This window comes from Euprymna scolopes, chromosome 30 (genome assembly GCF_053919585.1).
Source record: "Euprymna scolopes isolate OS-2025 chromosome 30, ASM5391958v1, whole genome shotgun sequence".
In the NCBI taxonomy this organism is placed as follows: Eukaryota; Metazoa; Mollusca; class Cephalopoda; order Sepiida; family Sepiolidae; genus Euprymna; species Euprymna scolopes.
In genome coordinates, this window is record NC_136511.1 from 51,812,828 (window position 1) to 51,836,086 (window position 23,259).

The 23,259-nt window shown below is 34.6% G+C and overlaps 1 protein-coding gene and 1 non-coding gene across 4 annotated transcripts in view; one reads left to right on the forward strand and one right to left on the reverse strand.

The window, feature by feature from the left end:
• The first annotated feature begins 9,773 nt into the window (after positions 1–9,773).
• The window catches only part of LOC145254804 (uncharacterized), a 50,472-nt gene continuing 36,986 nt past the window's right edge, over positions 9,774–23,259 (forward strand). Inside the window, exons 1-2 of one of the 3 annotated variants that reach the window (XM_080113600.1) lie at positions 9,800–9,934; positions 22,194–22,243. The gene's annotated coding sequence lies outside the window, so the exon portion shown is untranslated. Of the gene's footprint in view, positions 9,935–19,060; positions 19,111–22,193; positions 22,244–23,259 lie in introns of those variants that run through there. The other 2 variants (XM_080113599.1, XM_080113601.1) reach the window with 2 other exon arrangements.
• Positions 20,016–20,088, reverse strand: Trnar-acg (transfer RNA arginine (anticodon ACG)). Its single transcript has one exon. It is a non-coding gene; the product is annotated as a tRNA-Arg (tRNA).

The following is a 23,259-nucleotide window of genomic DNA, read 5'->3' on the forward strand; positions in this document are numbered from 1 at the left end:
AAGTAACACATAAAATAAAATTAACACATAAAAATAAAATGAACACATAAAAATAATGGAACACATAAAAATAATGGAACACATAAAAATAAAATGAACACATAATAAAATGAACACATGAAAATAAAAGGAACACATGAAAATAAAATTAACACATAAAAATAATGGAACACATAAAAATAATGGAACACATGAAAATAAAAGGAACACATGAAAATAAAATGAACACATAAAAATAATGGAACACATAAAAATAATGGAACACATAAAAATAAAATTAACACATAAAAATAAAATTAACACATAAAAATAATGGAAAACATAAAAATAATGGAACACATAAAAATAAAATGAACACATAATAAAATGAACACATGAAAATAAAATTAACACATAAAAATAATGGAACACATAAAAATAAAATGAACACATAATAAAAGGAACACATGAAAATAAAATGAACACATAAAAATAAAATTAACACATAAAAATAATGGAACACATAAAAATAATGGAACACATAAAAATAAAATGAACACATGAAAATAAAATGAACACATAAAAATAATGGAACACATGAAAATAAAAGGAACACATGAAAATAAAATGAACACATAAAAATAATGGAACACATAAAAATAATGGAACACATAAAAATAAAATTAACACGTAAAAATAATGGAACACATAAAAATAAAATGAACACATAATAAAATGAACACATGAAAATAAAATTAACACATGAAAATAAAATTAACACATAAAAATAATGGAACACATAAAAATAATGGAACACATAAAAATAATGGAACACATAAAAATAAAATGAACACATGAAAATAAAATGAACACATAAAAATAATGGAACACATGAAAATAAAAGGAACACATGAAAATAAAAGGAACACATGAAAATAAAATGAACACATAAAAATAATGGAACACATAAAAATAAAATGAACACATAAAAATAAAATGAACACATAAAAATAAAATTAACACATAAAAATAATGGAACACATAAAAATAATGGAACACATAAAAATAAAATGAACACATAATAAAATGAACACATGAAAATAAAATGAACACATGAAAATAAAATTAACACATAAAAATAATGGAACACATAAAAATAATGGAACACATAAAAATAAAATGAACACATAATAAAAGGAACACATGAAAATAAAATGAACACATAAAAATAAAATTAACACATAAAAATAATGGAACACATAAAAATAAAATGAACACATGAAAATAAAATGAACACATAAAAATAATGGAACACAAAAATAATGGAACACATAAAATAAAATGAACACATAGAAATAAAATGAACACATAGAAATAAAATTAACACATAAAAATAATGGAACACATAAAAATAAAATTAGCACATAAAAACCAAATGAACATATAAAAATAACTTTCCCATTCGAAAATTAAAATATTTCAAATTTATATTAAAATTTATTCATATTCATTAGACACTAATTAAGTAAGATTATTTAAATTTTATTTTTTCTTAAGACCTCTTAAACTTTTTGTAAGAACCAGACAATTTTTTGAACTTCGAGAAGTGACCTCTCAGATTCTGCCCTAAATCACATATATTGGGGGTAATAACCTTGAAAGAGAATTTCCAAAAGGATTTTACCTAATTTTGAGCGATTCGGGATTTATGGCCATTTCTATTTTTAGACCCAGGGCAAAAAATGAAAAAAATCAAAATTTTTCCAAGCATTTTCTCACGACGCCAAAACTTTTCTGCAGCTATCTTTGTTACACGTAACAGCCAAGGTCTGGAAAAGGTGAGAAAAACTGAAATTTATATGAAGTACCTATGGTGTCACTTTTTTTTTTACACCTCTGAAAAACCTGTAAATGTTAATTTTTTGCATTTTTCAGCTCAATTTTTTAAAGCATCTCAAGTATTCCATGAAAAGGTATTATTCATCAGTTAGTATGCCTAACAGAGAATGTCCTCCGGCTGTCAAACCTGTGGAATACTATGGGCATTTTGAGATAATTGGCCCAAACATTGCCCTAAGTACAAAAGGGCATGTTAAAAAAAGTGCGTAACGGACGACGCCTACACTTAGATACATAAAGCAATGCGAAGAATTGTACATCATAACGTGCTGTAATGGTTATGAAAACAAAATTTATGGAATTTTGCTTCATTTCTTTTTTTTTTTTTTTTTTACAAAGGAGTCACCACTTATCAAGGCTGGAGGTTACTCGAGGATAAGTGTTTATGTGTATACATAAGTAGTGGAAATTTTTTAAATTGAATTATTTAGGGGGATGGCTCTACAAGAACTTTTTTACGTTGGACTTGAAGACAATCAAACTGCAGTCAGCTGGAAAGCAGGCAAACGGAAGATAGTTCCAGAGGCGTACAATTCTAAGATAGAAGCTTTGTTCATGGAATCTAGATTTAGGTTTAGGCACAGATAAAGAGTCTGGGGAATTATTGACAGTAGTTTTGACTAGACGAGTGTTTTTCATGAAAGCTTGACGAGGGGGACCATAGATTGAAGCTCAGACGAGCACTTGCCATGAAAATAACGATGAAGCAGAGACAGGCTCACAACCTCTCTTCTGTAGGAAAGAGGTTGCAGGGAAGAGAAGAGGGCATCCCCCACTAAGCTACGAAGTCTATTTTGAACTCTTTATCTGTGCCTAAATGAAAACGTAGATTCCATGAACAAAGCTTGTTTCTTAGAAGTGCACGCCTGTGGAACTCTCTTCCGTTTGCCTGTTTTCTACCTGACTACAGCTTGGATGTCTTCAAGTCCAACATAAACAAATTCCTCATGAACCCCCCCCCCCCGAAGTAAGACACTTTATCAGATCTCCATTACACACAATAACCTTTATCCCCGAGTGGCCTTCGGGCCTTGATAAGTGGTGATTTCCATGTAAAAAAAAATGAAATAAAAAAAATATCAGCAGAAAAAGCGATCCCCCTGTAGAAAAGTGCACAGTTGAAGTTGAAGATATTAATGTTTTTAGCCAATTTTTTGATATTTGGCGTCTGAAAGATCGAACTTCAAAACGATGCTGATCTTGTAAAAATGTGTCGCTTCTGTCGAAAGTTTTAGGCAGATATGCAAACATACATACATACATACATACATTTATATATTGATAACTCAAATTTTCAACCCAAACCGATTAAAAAGCTTGCCCTATCTCTGAATACCCTTTATGTAAAATTTCAAATGTTTAGACCAGAAATTGTCTGAGTAATTTGGTAGAAACCGCAGAGGTCAAATTTTTTTTAACTTTGACTTCTATTATGATCTCTTAACATTTATTGTTTTGGGCTCAAATCAAGTTATTAAGTTAGATCCATGTCCAAGAAACCTATATCTAAAATTTCGAGTGTTTAGACCCAAAAGGAGTTTGGTAGAGTTCTCAAAGGTCAAATTGTTGAACTTTGACAGCCAAATTTCTGGCCGAAAACGGATTATAAAGATTTTCCCAAATCTTAATACCCTATATATCAAATTTCGAGTGGTAGATTTAAAATTGACAGAGATATTGTGTAGGGAAATGTACAGATAGACACACACAGACACTTTCACTTATATATATACTAGCCGCCCAGCGTTGCCCGGTCGTAAAATACACTTTAATATGATATTTTAATTGATGCAAATTCGTCTTTAGCCTATTTTCTATTTATTATTATTATATTGTGCCCAATACATAGTAGTGGCCGCCCAGCATGGTCTAATCACAAAATATGCTTAAATACAATATTTTAAATTATGCAGATTTCATATTTATTTTTATTGATTATTGATTATTGTATCTATAGCACTTTCTTTTTTTTTTTTTTCTTTTTTTTTTTTTTACTCATGTTCACCCCTTACAAAGCATATCGCCACTTGGACGTAAGAGGTTACTATTTGGGGCCATGTCTAGGAAAGATTAACAAGATATTTGTTTATGTTACATTTAAACTTCTGCATATCAGTACAGCCAGGGAAGCAGGCAGCAGGAAGGGAATTCCAAAGTCTAGCTGTTCGAGGGAAGAAACTATTAGAATAGAAAGCTTTCTGGCATTTAGGGATAACAACAGTGAAGGCGTGAGATCTTATTGCTATTGTTTGTCGGGGATATGTACGTTGAGTACTGATTTTAAATGTAAAAAAAAAATATGACTTCAGTGCCATCAGCTGGAATCGAAACTAAAACATACAGCTCTCCAGCCTTATTTGTTACTATATGATCTAGGTCCATGCACTTATAAAAACTTAAAAAAAAAACTAATGTTGCTAAAGATATATATATATATATATGTATTTGCCCATGTGTAGAAAATAACAATTTAGTCGAATTATGCTTGCCAAGTTCCATTTTTTAACCTCTTAGCAGCTATTTTTACCGGCTAAAAAATAAATTGAATTTGTTCCACGTGTCCAAATCTCCTATATATCATTTCAAGTCTGTAGACCAAAAATTGATAGAGTAATTTGGTAGAGACTGTTCCTTGCACAGACAAGGTCACTTGATTACACACACACACACACACAAACACACACACACACACACACACACTAATATGACGTACATTGGAAGAATGTCAAAGTTTTTAAAGTCCTGTTGGTTATTGATTAAATAATCATTTCTGATTGATTGACATGAATGTTGACGCAAATTATTGATCTCAGGGACAGTTTTTAACTTTGCCAACAATAATAATGAGCGTCAAAATAACATTATGAGAGAGAGAGAGAGAGAGAGAGAGAGAGTGCGAGAAAGATAGAAAAGGTAAAGAAAAGAGGAAAGTGAAGGACGGGAAGTATGAAGGAAAAGGTAAAGAAATGGAGGAGGAGGAGGAGGAGGAGGAGGAGGAGGAAAGTAAGAGATGAGGAAAAGTGAGAAAAAGAGCAAAGTAGAGAGAGAGAGAGGAAGACAGACAGACAGAAAGACAAAGACAGCGGCCGTTACTGAATGTTGGTTGTGTGGTGTTTACACACCTCGCTTTTATCGCAATCATTCATCATATCCAGTGTGCGTGGTGGGCAATAGAAAAAGAAGTATGAGAGAAAGTATATTAAGAAAGAGAGAATTACTCAGTGTGTAACTGAGACAAAGAGAGATAGAAAGAAAGAGAGAGAGAGGGGGGGAAGTGGTAAGTAAAAAGAAGATATAAGAAAGTTAGTCAATGAAGGGAAGAGATAAAGGTATTGCCTCAGAATTATTTGAGTTATCTCCCTTGAATTATTCTAGTCTCTTGCCCGGCAATTAAGAAAATGTGTTTTATGTGTGCGAAAATTCAAAACGAGCTCTTCCCCTCTCCTCCCCCTCTCTCACTTTAAAAAAAAAAAATCGTTGGACATTATCTTGCCTTGGCCTTGATTAACCACGACAGTAGTCGTACACGTGCCACAGGGCTTATGAAGAAGAACCTGAAGTCCTACCTAATTAATATTCCTGGTGAACCAAGTGCAAAAGATATCCAGACAATTGCACTTAAGGGAACAACGAGGATACTAAAAAGAGCTCTCGGTTGGTTTCAATAAAAAGCAGTACAATGTTGACAGCAGGCAATGTTGGCAATGTTTGGCTGCCCCATACCCAGCGTTACAATCTTCAAAGGAAGAAAATTAAAAATAAATAATTAAAAAAAAAACAGTTTCTGATAGTAGTCTCCTAGACTCTCCAAACACCACAACCACAACAAATGTAAGGTATATTTACTTGTAAGTATCGCACATAGAGAATAGTAAAGTTTACTTATGAAACAGAGAACAATAACTCAATATAATTTCTAGATATACTCATTATAAAATCCAACAATAATCTATCCTTCAAAGTTCATCGCAAAACTATACACAAAAATGATAACATACATTTCTACTCATGCCATACTAACAAAATAAAAACAGGAATGATAATTGGTTTCTTCCTACGTATATTCAGAATTTATAGTTCAGAATACCTGGACGAAGGATTCAAATATATCACAAAAACTCTGAAAACATTGCAAACCCCACATATTTTATATTAAACGCAAAGGATAAAAGTCACGCAAATATTTTCCAGAAATAATAAGTAAAACTCATATATACCACTTATCTCATAAACAGACATCTTCTTTTATTCACTCACGCCAATAATACAATAATTTGCAAACAAACTAGGAATTCCAATGATACAAATCATATCACAAACTATAAAGCAAACATTAAGAACAACAAAACATTTCTCAAACAAACCTATATCTAATGCAAATATATATACTGTCCCACACCATAATTGTCACAAAATATACGTTGGTGAAACTCAACGAGGACTTTAAAAAAAGTCTTTGTGAACATAAGAGCAATACCTTGAATGCATTCTCACATTCATTGAAGCATGGTCATTCATTTAACTTCAAACAAGCTAAACTCATCAAATTCATTCTAACTAGATCTCGACAAAAGCTTTTTGAATCAGCACTTATTGCAAACTCAAACACAATAAAAAACATGGAGGTTTCGTCTTTTTTAATTAAATAAACTTACATTAAAAGAACAGATTTTAATTTTAGATACAGGTTAACTTATGTGCACCACAGAAAATAATACCTATAATAAGTAATATATATAATCAATAAATTCGTCCATTTAATGCGGGCAAACGGATTGGAAAAAAGCTTGATGTTCGGAAAAATAGCCGGGGAAAAAGAACAGAGGAAGACAACAAACATCAATCTTAAGTTTCACATTGGAGAGGTAAGGGTATTGATCAACAGAGCTCTAAAAAAATGTTTCAAAACGCCATAAAAAATGAAAATATCAGCAAGTACCCGTGTGAGGGAGGAAAAAAAGTAGCAGGTAGGCAGGCTCAAACCTATGACGTAAAGGAGGAAAAGAAGCCTACTGCTTAGCCCCCCCCCCCGCACCTACCGTGACGTCATTGCCGTTCGAAATAAGCTTAGTCATGTAAGGTGTATGGTGACTTTGCAAAAATGTCGGCGTAAAAACTGACCCCTCCTTGTAAAAAAGTTGACCGTGAAAGAATTAATGATGTTGGCCAATTTTTCGATATTTATCGTCCGAGAGAGCGAGCTTTAAAACGATACCAATTTTGTCATGGTCCAACGTGTCTGTCGAAAGTTTTTGGCAGATATACAAACACACACATACACACAAACATACACACAATTTTCGCTTTTATATCGCTGATCCACACCGTTCAATTAAACGAACAAAACACATAATGGTTGCCATAACCCTTGATAATCGCTCAAAAATTGAAAAGTTAAACAAAGTGCTCGAAGAAACACATCCAATAATATCACCAATTGTGTGAAAATGTAATATTCTATTAATATTTTGTTTGATTTTCGAATTTTGAGTGATTATCAAGGGTCCATTGCAATGCTTATGCTAGGGTGTTTTTATATTATAGCTGAACAGTTTACGCATACGCAGATGTAAAAATCGTTTAGAAGAAGACAATTTTACGTGCCCCCCCCCCCATCAGATTTTGCGTTAAAGAAGAAAAAATAATATTTTTTTCTGAATTTACGATATTACACGTCCGAAGGATCGATGGTTCTGACAATACCGTATTCATAGTGGTCGCTTGCCTATTCTTTGACTTTAAGCTTGATGTACAAACACACAAACATACAGACATTCGCTTTTTATGTAATAGACTTTTCATGTATGCTAATTGTTTACAGACATTGTTTGCATTTCTAGTGGCAACTATCTTTTTTTGTTTGTTTGTTTGTTTTGTCGGATGCGGCTGACGAAAGTTTTTAGCAGATATACAAACACACAGACACAAACACACAGACACAAACACACAGACACAAACACACAGACATGTCCCCTTAATGTAATAGATGACGACTTATGTGGGTTTTTGGGCATGTTGAAAACGAATATCGCATTTAAATTTTCCGCAAATAAGTAGTTTCCCGGATATTAAGTAATGTTATGTTATAAGTCGTGGACATTATTGTACCTTTTTGTAAAAATGGAATTCTGGTTTGATTTAGAGTCATATTGAATCTTTCGATAGCTCGGATAATATCACCTGTCTGTGTGAGTTGCGTCTACAGGGCTTTGGTTGGATAAACACTGAAAGAAGTCGCTAAGTTTACGTATCTGGGCAGCAACATAGTTTCCACAGAGAGAGATATCGGAATTCGCATCTCAAAAGCATGGACCGCATTGGATGGGCTACATTCAGTATGGACTTCGGGACTGGCTGACAAACTGAAAAGGCAGTTCTTCAGGGCAGTGGTAGAGTCTGTCCTTGTTTACGGTGCTACAACCTGGACACTCACCAAAAGATTGGAAAGAAAACTAGACGGCACATACACCCGTATGCTAAGAACAATATTAAATATATCTTGGCAAAATCATCCCACGAAGCAGCAACTTTATGGCAATCTACCTGCCATATCTAATACCATCAGAGAAAGACGCCTACGATTTGCCGGTCATTGTCTGAGGAGCAAGCATGAATTGGTGAGTGATGTATTGCTATGGACTCCACGACACGGACGCGCAAGCAGAGGACGACCTAGATCCACGTACATCCAACAAATAGCACACGACGCCAACTGTGAACCTGAAGATCTGAGGCAACTGATGGAAGACAGGAAACTCTGGAGAGGAAGAGTCACATTGGTCCGGGCAAGGAGCCCGTCATGATGATGATGATTAGTAAAAATATGCGTGCTTGCGCGTACAACAATGGCCACAACTCCTAACATAAAGAATTACATTGCTTAATATCGGGAAACTACTTATTTGCAGAAAATTTAAATGCGATATCTTATATCATACGTAGTGGCCATTGTTGTATCTTTTTTAATTAAAAAAAAAAAGATTAACTCTTCATTATCTTGAAAATTCATTACGTTGTTTCTGTTTTGAACGGATACGGCCGCTGCAATACATTACGACATGAAACATACAGAGAAGTATCTTTTCAGTATCGTGGAAACTAGTGGGCGGCCCCAATTTCAAATGCGATATTCGTTTTCAGCACACCCGAAAATCACTAGAAAACAAGTTTTTTAAGGTAGGTTTTGTGTTGGTCTACGAGGCCACAATAACCAAAATAATCTACCCCCACCACTACCACCATAAGAAAAAAAAAAGAAAGAAAACGCACAGGATTTATCTTACACCGCAAAGATAAAGACAAATTATTTGTCCTAAAAATTTTAAGCTAAAACGTTAGAACAGCTCGCAAATTGGGAGACCATTTTGCGTTAAATTTATACGTAAAATTGACCCCCCCCCTTTAAATTTTACATTTTTTCCGACAAGTTTTTCATGGTGTTCACACATAATCGCCTAAGAATTTCGTATTTAGGTGGGAGCGTGTAACAGTAGTAGGTATTGATCTACAACAAAATATTTTCTTTTTTATTATATTTTTCGATACTTGTGCACTTTTGTCACCGTGCTGAAATGATACCGTTATTATTTAGAAAGCTATTCTTAACATGGGAAGGAGAAGTGCATTGTAATTATTCTCTACTTTCACTTAATTTAATATAAAAGATATCGTAAAACTTGAATTTAACTTGAAAATACTATTTTTTTTTAAATAGCGCGGTAACAAAGGTGCATAAGAACCTATTTTCCTTTTCTTCTAAAATAACTAATAAACGCTTGCTTCGTTGTCTTCTTTCTTTCTTTTTAATTAAGTCTGCTTTTGTAGAACTGAATATATGATGTGCGTCACTTCCGCTCTTATTAGCTTCTCTTAGTAACGAGCAAGCCGCTTCCCTTAGATACGCGACATGGTCAGCTGGTTTCGTCTACAACGTGTCAATCCGCTGGATCTTTTCAGAAAGTGCGACACACAAAACAGAAGAAAATGTGGTCGGTCTTTGGGTAAACAAAACAAGAAAACAACAAACCCCCGAAATTGCATCACGAAATCAGCTGAGGTTAGGGAACGTTTCCTTATTTTTATCTTTTTTTTTTTCCTTTCTTTCTTTCTTTTTTTTTTCAATAGTTTTTTTTTTTTTTTTTTTTCAATCAAGCTACGGATTTTAATCCTCGGCTCCTCAAATCAACAGAGATTAGTCTAATCTCAGATTAGACCATTCCTGTAATAACCTAGTCCTTGTTGATTGCGGCGTAATGCTGTTCATGTGCAATTCTAGGAGGTCCATCCTCCTAAGCTTTGTCTTCTCTCTTTGAGAAGGGTTTAGTTTATTGCTAATCGCTTGAGGCGCCCTTACCGGGTAATGCCAATGGGACTGTCCAGGCACATTTTACAAGACAAAGTGACCCCCGTAGGGGGCACTGACGTCTCACTTTCCGACCCTGGTGGGAGAAAACTAAATACCTTTAACAGGTATTTGTTTTAGTTAATTAACGAATTTAATAATTGGGTTTGTTTTACAATCCACTGAGGTAAGTTGTCAACAAACAAATATTTAACAAATAAATGTTACCAAAGGCAAGGTAAGTTACTTTTCTACCTAACTGAATAAGTTTTGTGTTTTTCAATGTAAAACGTTCATTCGATTAAAAAACAAAAAAAAAAAAACAAATAATAGCGAACGATACCGAAAAAAAAAAAAATGGCCACGATGTCTGAAGTCTCGACAAAGACTTCAAAATAAGAAATAAAAGGAAATGGTGGTAGAAACCCACCCAATAAATGTTACTGTGACATTTATGTGATGGGTATCGACCACCATTTTGTTTGATTTTTATTAAGTGATTATCGATACTTCAAAGATGTAAAGAGACATCGCGGTCATTTTTTCCTTGTTCTCCGATAGTCTTCTATAGTACTTGTTTTTCAAACCAAATAAACATTTTGCGGGTTTGTATTACTGTACACATAGATTCGAAAACGTTGTCAAAAAACAAATATATAACAAATAAATGTTATCAAAGGCAAGATAAGTTACTTTTCTACCTAACTGGATATATTTTTCGTGTTTTTCTTCAATGTAACGTAACATGTTTATTCAGCTCGAAAAACATGCAGTGTTTACCGATGTATTGGAAAATTCAAGATGCGCTCACGCTCACTCCCTCTTTAACACTGTAAGTTTGGGAAAAGGTGTTATAAATAAAAAAAAAACTAGACAAAATATGGTTAAAAACCCGCCGAATATATGTCAACCTATGTCACGGTAACATATATTGAGCGAGTTTTAACAGTATTTTATCCAGTTTTTTATTTATAACACCTTTTCCCAAACTTACCGTGTTAAAAAGAGAGTCAGACGCCATCTTGAATTTTCCAATACATCGGTAAACACTATATGGTTTTCGAGCTGAATAAACATGTTACATTGAATAAAAACACGAAAAATATATCCAGTTTGGTAGAAAAGTAACTTATCTTGCCTTTGATAACATTTATTTGTTATATATTTGTTTTTTGACAACTTTTTCGAATCTATGTGTACAGTAATACAAACCCCATTTTGCATTGAATAAAAAATATTAAAAACTGGTTCAGTTAGGCAGAAAAGTAACTTATCTTATCTTTGATAACATTTATTTGTCATATATTTGTTGAGTTTTTTTTGTTGTTTTTGACAACTTTTTTGTACATCTGAAGATTTTAATATCAACACTGATAATTTAAACTTTTTTTTTTTGAGAAATTTTATTGTTAATGTTTAATTACATTTTGGGTGCTTATTTAGTATCAAACATCAAAACAAAAAAAAAACAGAAAAATTCTTTAAAAAAAACAACTTTATGATGTACGTACACGTCACCGAACGAATATTCCAGAAACCATGTAAATTGATGAAGCAGTTTTATTTTTGACACTTCTGCATGTCAGTGACATAAGGTGAATGTGTGTATTTTAGTTTCAAGAGCCGCCGACAGATGTCACTTGTCAGTTAAAGAACAGGGAGTCGATAACTCTTCCTTTTCTAAAAGACCGTGCAAACTAAAATTATATTTTGTTACATTGTTGGAATTTTTTTTGTACCCATAATGGTGCATCCCCCCTGTTTACATTTATTATTGTTTATCTGGTTCTTATATATGCTTCTTTGTGTTTTATATCCATTATGCTTTTTAGTTTCGTATATTTTCGGTTTGTACGAAACTCCCTTCAATTTGGAAAAAAGAGAAATGCTAGCTCTGTGATGACGTCACGAGCTCAGCGCGTATTTCGCCCTCTTTTGAAATTCTGCTGTCGAGGAGAGAGACCGTGTTCTTTGCCCGGCGCTCAAGATGGAATTTTGAAGAGCCCTCCTTGAAAGAAGTAAACCCGGCTGTGACGAGACAGGCTTCTGGAAATTAACTACGTAGCTGCGGTCCTGCACGTATTTATTTTATTATTATTTTACAAGGAGTGGAATTTAAAGAAAATACCTTTTACATGACAAGGTATTATGGAATTTCCTATCCGGACAAGCGACGAGGTCTTGCTCCTGTAATACATGTGTGTCTACGGTTTTCACGCAGGACAAGGAAAATTCTCAAAGAACTTTAAACAAAAAAAAAAGAAAAAGGCCACTTGCCTGACAGGCTTTCAATTGTGAGTACGCTCCTGAAATTAACTTCATATGCGAGTGTGAATGGGAGATAGTACTATTTTGTATATTCTTGTTGTATTCGTAATGGATACGCACAACTTCTTTATAAGAACCAGCAGTGTCGTTATTTTTTCATTACATGTTACCTTTTCATTATATGTTACATTGGCGTTTTAAGTTTAATGCCCGCAAAGGGAAAAATTTGCAACTTATTGTAAATAAAGTTTCTTCTTCGTTTTAAAGCAAGACATTTATATTTCATTCTTTACCCCCCCCCTCCTTTGTTTCATGCTTTTTTTTTCAGCTTAGTTACTTTAGCGTCGAATTTATCTGGAAGCAAGATAAATTTCCGACATTTTGCAAATTTTCTTTCGTTTATTTAAAGGTAGTTTAGAAAATTTCTGCCTTTATTTGTGGGCACTTTGCAAATTGTTTCCCGACAATTTGCAAATTTTTCTTGTAAGTAGTTGGGAAATTTCTTTTATTTGAAAGCATTGGGCCAATTTTGTCCCATATTAAATGCATTTTGCAAACTTTATATTAAATACATTTAGCCATTTTTTTGTCCGTTATCGTGTACCCTTTTCTAATAGAGATACACTTTAATTCATTTTCTTTCAAGTTAGGATTGAATTTAGCCTATTGAAATTCCTGTTAACTTCGCTACCTGACGCTATCAATGTCACTTAGATTCATTCGACCACTGTAAATTGCTTCCGTTATTTTAAAAGCATTTTCCTAACTTATTTTCCCTTATTTAGAATCATTTAAATAAGTCTACTCCTTTTATTTGAAGGTATTATGTAAATTCATGTTTCTTATTTCAGAATATTTTTCAAACTAAGTGGTCAGTTATCTCAAATAATTCAGCGAACTAAGTTACTATACACATTGTATGATACGACGCGTATGCCCCTTCTATTTCGAGACGCGTTTCTATCACTTACTCGTCCACTACACGTCTTATTGATGCCTTCCCTCCCCACTTGTAATTTAGCGTGTCTGTTAACGCTCTCCTTAAAATATTTGAGGACTGCTATGTCCGGAATTTAGAAAGCGTGTAATGTAATTTAGTGTTTCCAACATTCGTCTTTCGCTTAATGAAAATTCCCGAATTTAGCATTTATGTGCGTCTAGTGTCTTTATTTATATCTGAGTAATATTTTACGAACTTTTCATAAATATTTTTCTTAAAAAGATTAAGCAATAAGTATACACTTTCCTTTTTTCTATTCTTTAGAATTGAAGTTGTAAATTTCGTAAACCTCCTTCGGTATATAATTTATATTTTACCTACTTTAGTTGAATTTCCACGGGTATTGCGAGTTACGGTGGGAGAAACTAGAGTATTTTCTGTGCCTAGTCAGCGAATAAGAAATCCTACTAGACTGAGGTTATTTTATTTTTCGTCCTAATTCAGCGTGTTCGATATTTTTCGGAAGCTGGATTTTCCCCACTTTAAGAAACGACTTTTATCTAATTATACCTTCGTGGGGAGCCTAGTAAATAGAGACGCTGTGTCCCAAACCGGTGTTAGTTATATGTTGGTATTTTTCCTCAATATATTAGAAAAGAAGGAATAAGTATATACTCCACTATTTGATTTAATGAACTCGTGCGTTCTCTCACATGTGTTAAATGTTTCCGGGTTGTGAATTAACCGGACAACATTATTAGAAATATTTTATACGTTGAAGATATTTATTATTTTCTATAGCGAATTTATACCCATTTGCTTTGCAGACTGTTATTCTAAGAGTTTGTGAAAAGACAAGCCCCCTTTTTCTTTCTTAGCCCGTATTTGCATTTGGTTATTTGAATTCCTTTGAAGATACACATGTGACATAGTGGCATGTACCCTCCCCCGACGTAGTTGTATATTTAAACTCTCTTTCCACTTTTTTCCTAGGTCGTATTCAGTGAGGATATTGCTGTAAGCGTGTTAACGCTATTATTCATTTCCAGTGAATTAACTTCCATATAGAAGTTTGAATTTTAAATTAACTTAATTTTAATTTAAGTCATAGTGACTCTTTTAATTTGTAACTGGGGATTGTATCCCTTGATATTTTCACGGCTAAATATGCTGTATTGGTCTTGTTTTGTTTGTGCTATGAGGAAGGAATTTTATGCAAATATCTTTGTAACCTTTGTGTGTGCATTTTTTGTGTATAATTCTCGAACGCCTATTTGTATTTGTTTCGATTTATTCCATATTTTTGAAAGAAAAAGAAAAACACTGCACGATGTTGGTCACTCGTTCTTCCGGATTCCTTGTAAAGAAACGAAAGTTTTATTTGGGGAAAGTTATCGCCGTCTTGGATTTGTTGCGGTTGCAGAGGGAATTACCCCAGCCTTATTTTATGACGATGAAGGCCGATGTCGATGAATGGTTGTCATCGGTAGATGATATTACAGAGTTGTTGGGTGATCGTTCCTTACGTGAGGACGTGGACTGTTCGCTAGTAGAAGCGGATGCTGTTAATGTTGTAGTGTTCTCGTCCCAGGTTCGATTCATTCTTTCGAGGTTGGCAGATGGTGTAGAGTGTGATTCCTTGTGCAACCCTGAGATATTTGAAACCCCTAGGGAGATGCTTGGCGAACTTCCGACTACAAAGCCCGAATGTCCAGACTCTGAAAACTGTTCGCTGAGTTCTGGCAAGTTTGGCTTGGAAGATGTTGCATCACAGTCTGAGAGCAGTGTTGCAAGTGCCACTTCAGAGGATCTGCGTAGTCAGGCGCTGAAGTTCGATTTTTCTGGCGGGCAGTTTGCCTGTAGTATTTTAAAGAAGGTATTGGGAGTGAGATTCCCAGGTATCATGAATGATACCACTCGTGTCCACGACTTGTTAAGTGTGGGCATGAATATTATGAAATTTATGGAGGGATTTCCATGGGATGTTGGAATTGTTTTGCCCTCTAACCATGTGAGTTCGAAAACTCGCATAAGTGGTTATCTTCCACAACCTTGTCAGAATACCGAGGAACTTAATCATGACGGTGGGATATTACTCCGGTCATGTGGTTCTGAGAATGGTCAGTGGTTGAAGGACAGGAGTCTATCCTGTGTGGAAGTGCAAGCTTTGTGCACTTCTTTAAGTGCTAATGTTATCACTGGGAGAGAAATTCTCCATCAAGGGTCTAGAGCAGAAAGCACTATATCCACCTGTGAAGGTGTAAAAACTAAGAGGAGAATGGTTTTTGAAGAGTTACGTGAACTCAAGTTGGACTGGGGCGTCCAGATTCAGATTGAGTGTAACTCGATAAAGAATCCCATGAGGGATCCTGTTGAATTTGCTGACTACATGGTGTGTAGTTCAGCTTCTCCGAGTTCCTACGGGAGTGTAGGATATGTTGTGCAGAAATCACTTGCAGAACCTTCATTCTGTGAAGTTGCTCCTTTAAGTAGGACGGTTCCTGCTTGGGAGTCACATGCAGGTGTTTTTGTTTTTGAATATTTTGTGGAGATCTGCCTTAACGTAGCTTACTGCAGTATTGCAAGAGCTATCGCAGTCAAGCTTGATTTGTCCAGGGGTGTTTCTGAGGCGCTCAGAACCATCCTATACTTAGTTAGAAATGATTTTTCTAATGCTGAGATGTTTGTTTCAGTGCTGAACACAAGATTGGATCTCTCCTTGATAGGAGTCTTCCATAAATATTACATCTCAAGCTACCTAGGTGTTTCTGACACCTATACTCAACTTTGTTTGTTTAGCTATATGTATATAGCTATGAAAGCGTTTAAAACTGCAATTGCCTTGAATAATTTGTGCAAAATTTGGGTTGCAGTTTTATTTTATTTCAACGAGTTGAAGAACTCGTCCAAGCGTAGGGTTGATTGGATTCGTCCCTCTTGTAGCACCGGTGTTGATCTCACTGGGCTCTTGTGGTTACGAGGGAGCTGAGATATTTTGATGTTCGCCAGAGATAATATAAGGATGAGGAGGGTGGATGGTAAGTGAACTTCTCAAGCCTTTACTCTTATATGCTAATGGTTGATTACCTGGCAGAATATTCTCTGTTCTAACCTTAAACATGAATGTTTTCATGTAAAATTTTGTAGAATAAGCCTTTAAATTTTTCTGTTTTTTGTTCTAATATGCGTTTCCTGGAGAGCTCCTGACCATACATTGTGTAGTATATATATATAAAAAAAATTTGTATTGTAAATTTTACAGGTGTCATCCAACTATAGGTTGACTGCCATTTCCTGTTGGGGGAGAATGTTGGAATTTTTTTTGTACCCATAATGGTGCATCCCCCCTGTTTACATTTATTATTGTTTATCTGGTTCTTATATATGATTTTTTGTGTTTTATATCCATTATGCTTTTTAGTTTCGTATATTTTCGGTTTGTACGAAACTCCCTTCAATTTGGAGAAAAGAGAAATGCTAGCTCTGTGATAACGTCACGAGCTCAGCGCGTATTTCGCCCTCTTTTGAAATTCTGCTGTCGAGGAGAGAGACCGTGTTCTTTGCCCGGCGCTCAAGATGGAATTTTGAAGAGCCCTCCTTGAAAGAAGTAAACCCGGCTGTGACGAGACAGGCTTCTGGAAATTAACTACGTAGCTGCGGTCCTGCACGTATTTATTTTATTATTATTTTACAAGGAGTGGAATTTAAAGAAAATATCTTTTACGTGACAAGGTATTATGGAATTTCCTATCCGGACAAGCGACGAGGTCTTGCTCCTGTAATACATGTGTGTCTACGGTTTTCACGCAGGACAAGGAAAATTCTCAAAGAACTTTAAACAAAAAAAAAAGAAAAAGGCCACTTGCCTGACAGGCTTTCAATTGTGAGTACGCTCCTGAAATTAACTTCATATGCGAGTGTGAATGGGAGATAGTACTATTTTGTATATTCTTGTTGTATTCGTAATGGATACGCACAACTTCTTTATAAGAACCAGCAGTGTCGTTATTTTTTCATTACATGTTACCTTTTCATTATATGTTACATTGGCGTTTTAAGTTTAATGCCCGCAAAGGGAAAAATTTGCAACTTATTGTAAATAAAGTTTCTTCTTCGTTTTAAAGTAAGACATTTATATTTCATTCTTTACCCCCCTCCTTTGTTTCATGCTTTTTTTTTCAGCTTAGTTACTTTAGCGTCGAATTTATCTGGAAGCAAGATAAATTTCCGACAACATTTTTATACAATTTTTCTGTACAGAAAACAAAACAAAAAATAAAAAACAAATTATTCTTAAATCTCTATAAATGTTTCATGTTTTTTTTAATTACAACCTTACCGTAAAAAAACCCAAAAACAAATAATTCTAAAAACAATCTATAAATGTTTTGTGTTATATTTATTATTTATTATTTTATTTTCAGTTTTGAATCACTCATTGAAAAAAAAATTATATTAATTCATTAAAATTATATTTTGATACATTTTTTATACAATAAGTGCTTCGATTTTCATATTTGTCTGTTATTTATTTTATTATATATTTTTGCGTTATTATAAACACTTGTTTATATTTAAGGTTCACAAAATGGCCCTAGACGTCAGTTCTCTTTCGAAGAACAGGGGTCGATAACTCGTCTCTATTGCTAATATGTCACTGACATGCGGAAGTGCCTTATTTTTAACCAAAAAAATCCAATTTTATGTTTTGATCCGCCATATTTTATAAATTAAGAGACAACTCAATTCGAACTACTGAGCTTTTTAATGACTACAGTTTTCTATTAAAATCGATAAAAATCATAAAAAAACTAATTGATCAATTTACGTTTGTAATATGACATTTTCATTCGGTGACGAGTACGTACTACGTACTCGTTAAAATAAATAAATAAATAAATTACGTAATTTATTTATTTATTTATTTACTTTTTTTTTTTTTTAAGTATATCTAATTCTAAATAAACATTGACACTTTTTTCTACTGTGATTAATTTGATACTTTTATTGGCTGTCGAATTGTATGTATTGTATCGAATTAGTTTTGTCTGATTTTCCAAGCGGTGATACGTGTAAGAAATTCTGCAGAAATAAGCAGGCTCTTTATTGGACGGTTCGTCTGCCCACGGATTTGTTTGAACCAATCAGATTGCACGTTACTACTAACTGCCGAGGATGTTCTTGGCGCCAAAATTATCTTTTCATATCACCAGAATTAAAAAAAGACGCAGTTTGAAATGGACCTCGAATTCTCACTCGAAACTCGAAGCATCTAAATTACTTTGTTACTTTGAGACGGTTTACCGCCCTTATATTGGGCAAATTATTATATTCTTGCACGCTTTGTGCTCTGTGAATCTATTTACTTTCTTCATTACAAATTAATATCTGTTAAAGACGAAATTAAGGTCTACTGTCTGACTTGCCTTGTCCACCATTGGACTGAATCTACAGAGGACCTCACGAGACTAACAGTCTTGCAGTATCGATCTTGGAAGATATCACAGCTTTTCAACCTGCGCAGTTCTTCGTCAGTGGAAGTTTTCTACCCAGCGTTTATCGAAGACGAACTATTATCCCTTCGGGGACGTTACCAGCCCATAGTTGCAGATAGCTGAAGATGACACTTCTTGTGCAATATGGATTTTTTTGCTTTTATCAAATTTACGTTGAAGTTAAAAAGGTGAACCTGTTGTACCTATTTACTATGCCTCCCCACGGGACAGAGTTAGACACCAGGGTCGTGTGAACCTGAACCTGTTGTAATTCTGTTGGGTTTCTTCCATTCTGCCAAGGGCAAAAGCCTATGTAGGGATTTCCTCATATAAGACAATTTAATCCAACGTATAAATTTATTATTATTATTATTATTATTATTATTATTATTATTATTATTGCTATTGTTATTGTTGTTGTTGTTGTTGTTGCCGTTGCTGCTGCTGCTGCTGTTGTTGTTTTTGTTGTTGCTGCTGCGTATGTCATTTCGTGTTTTCTTTTTAGGTACTTCTTACGCAGAATAACGTTATTATTTAGAAACCAATTCTTAACATGGGGAGAGGAGGGTGTTAACTGATATGTACTTTCACCTATACAATTGAAATTTAATATCGCAAAACTTGAATTCAACTTGAAAATCCTAAAAAAAAAAGAAAAATAAATAAAATAGCACGGTCCTTATTCTGCAATGGTATCCTTTTTTTTATTTTTAAATATCAATTTGTTTTCTGATCTTTTTGAATTAGTTCACCATGCACATTTATTGTTACAAAAAAAAAAAATACTCTTCCTTAACTCTATACTAACCTTAAGTCTGGGTGACAATACGCCCCACCTCAGACAGCGTTGAATCAACAACTTCTTCAGGAATATTTTATACTAGCGGCTGTGCCGCGTCGGCACATACAATGCTGAGTCAAACACAAAATCGAGTACACTCAACATCGTCTTACCATCAACGATTATCCTGTGAACTCGGAGTATGGGAAATTCCCATATGCACAAAACAAAATCACTGAAAAAAAAAATATACCCTAACTAGGGGTAAGGATAATGAGTAAACTTTGGATAAAATGATGGTTAAAATTATTACGAACTTGCCAGGATTCGAACCTGGAATCTTCTGATCCGTAGTCAGACGCGTTATCCATTGCGCCACAAGTCCTGTCCGTATGCTGAAGGATGTTACCGCGACTCTATACAGACAGTGCTAAATTCTGTTGACATGGGCAGATAACTTTTTCCACAAGTTTACAAAACGCCCCCCCCCCCAAAAAAAAAACATTATTTCGGACTTTCTGTGTGACTCGGCGTTGTTTGTTACGAACCATATATAGATGAGGACAGTCTAGGGATTCACACCTTTCAGAGAAAAAAAGAATTCTTCAATTCGGTGCATCCGTTCGAAAGTTTTATTGATATATAGGCACACATACATAAATAAATAAACAAACATTTAGAATTTTATTAATAGTATAGATTAGAACTCATTACGATGTCTAATTTGTGATGTATTTCGATTTCATTATTAATTAAAAAAAAACACTGATTTTATTGGTTGTTAATTAATATGTGCAAAATAAAAATGATAAAAACAAATGCGTAAAAATCAGAAAACTAATTAGTGCAGTGGATTATTTTACTCTATCACCATTTGAAAAATCTGTGAGAAATTCTACAATTATAAGTAAGCCTCTCATTCATTGGCTGATTTGGCCACCCACTGTTTAGACCAATCAAATTGGTCGATGATTTAACCGCCAGCGATGAGCTTGGCGGGCTTTGCCTTTTCTCTTTACAGGCAGTTCCAGTAAGACAGCCGAATGAGAAGGATGGAACTCAACTCTTTCTGGGCGCATTTAACTTTTCGTCTCCTTGATACTTTATTTTTAAGACTAAATGATTAGGCTAGGTTATTATTTTATATGTTTACCAGAGATCTTTTTAAGGTCAGAATTATCGACCTGTCATTAATGACTTTTTACTCAAATGAACATTAATTATGAACTTCTGTAATGTCGCCTCAAGTCGAGAATTGAATCTTTTCATCGGAAGACATTATACCAACCCCTTCAACGATTGTAATTAATCCGATCTTCAAACAGTGCTGTATCCGAATACTAGTTTCTGATGAAGATAAAATAACTATTTTCAAGGTTACTAGCGAGGGGTACCCGGCGTTGCCCGGGTGTTTGGAGGTGTGGGGGGGGGGTTTAAAAAAAGTAAGTATGAGGATCGAACCCGAACCGTTGAGGCAAAGTTGTAAATTAAAGTGTGAAAAAAAAACGCGTGACGTTAACCATTGCCCCAGCGCGAGATGTTAACAGAAACATGTTTGAATTTATTTAATTACTTGGATTTAGCAGGTGCCCGTTTTAATGAGTTAATGAGGTCAAGTTTGACTGCGAGGCAGGAACGCTTCCCAAGATGTTATAGGAAAAAGACTAACCCACATGCGACGAGCGACAAATGTTGAATATTTATCTTCCCGAAACCGAGCAAATTAAATAGACAGGCGAGCTTCTTTGTTAACTGTGAGATATTACGATTTATATGATATAAAAAGTTTTAAAAAGTTGTGAAACGACCGACAGCTTCTCTGAAAAAAGCCTTTTGTAGACATACAGAAAAAGCGAACACACACATACGTTTTCGCTTTTAGATTTATAGATTACCAGCTCTATTCAGAGGCAAATCAGACATTTCCTTTTTTGCAACGAAGAAAGAATAAAATTTCTGTCGAATTTTAGAGGTATGCTTTGTTGTGATTATTATGTTAATTTTTTGCCACTGTCTTAGACTAAAAACAGGTTAGATGAAATATCTCACAAATCAGCCAAAACAGGTTGATAAAATTTGGCAGTCATTTGGAAGTTAACCGCTTCAATATAACCGATGGAAGCTAACCTCATCAATGTGTTTAATCATTATATCATCGTATTGTGGTAAAAAATGAAAATGAGATTCAGTATTTGAATTATTCAAACGCCTCTTCCTATCTTGTGCGTCATTTTAACGAAGTTTCAGTATCTAACCCCACCAAAATACAGAAACATAAAAAATGAGATTTTACTTTTTAAGGCGATTACATATGAAAAACATATCTGAATAAAAGTAATATACAGTATATAATACTAGCATTTTTTTAAAATTTTTTTTTACAAGGTGGTCACCACTTATCAAGGCCCGGAAGCCACTCGGTATCATAACAAATTGTTTTCTTTTTTTGCTGCAAAATAAAAACTACTTTTTTTTTTTTTTTTTTACAAGGTGGTCACGACTTATCAAGGCCCGGAAGCCACTCAGGGATAAGAGTTATTGTAAGTACAGTACGTTAGTGTGGATATTTAGAGTGTCTACTTAAGGGGGCGGTTCATTAGGAATTTGCTTATGTTGGACTTGAAGACATCCAGGTTGTAGTCAGGAGGGAAGCAGGCAGACAGAACAGAGTTCCACATACGTGCAGTTCTAAGAAAGAAGCTTTGTTCATGGAATCTACGTTTTGATTTAGGCATAGATAAAGAGTGGAGAAAATTTTTGACAGTGCATTCAGCTAGACGGGTGTTTTTTGTAAAATATTGGTGAGGGGGGACCAGAGATTGGAACTCAGACGAGTACCTGCCATAGAAATAACGATAAAACAAAGACAGGCTTGCAACGTCTCTTCTGTGGGAGAGAGGCTGCAGGGAAGAGAAAAGGACATCCCCCACTAAGCCACAAAGTCTATTTTGTACTCTGTCAAGGCAGTATAGGCTTTTTTTAGCAGCTCCTGCCCAGATATGGCAGCAGTATTCCATCCTTGGACGTACTTGGCTTTTATATAGATAGAAAATTGCATCAGTAGTGAGATATCTTCTGGAGCGGTAGAAGGATCCCACCATCTTTCCAGCGACCTTGGCAACAGACTTGATGTAAGTGTTCCATTTCAGATCAGGAGTGAAGGTCAAGCCCAGAAGCCTGTCAAAACATGGGGCTTCTCCTAGACGAGAGTCATCCATTTCAATTGAAACCAGATGAGGATCAGAGCGTTGATGATGTAGAGATAGGAGTTTGGTTTTAGATGCATTAAAGGTAACCAGCCACATCTTCCCCCACTGAACCACTCGTTCGAGATCAGAGGAGAGAGAATCAGAGAGAGCTTTGTCATTTACAGCCTTTGATGTGTTTCTGTAGATGGTCGTTTTATCAGCATAGATGTCAACGAATGATTTAAGTATGTGTTTAGGAAGATCATTGATGTAGATCAGGAAGAGAGTTGGGCCTAGAATGGACCCTTGAGGGACTCCAGCATTAATACTATGAGCCTCTGATTTTTGTCCATCAACCACTACTCTTA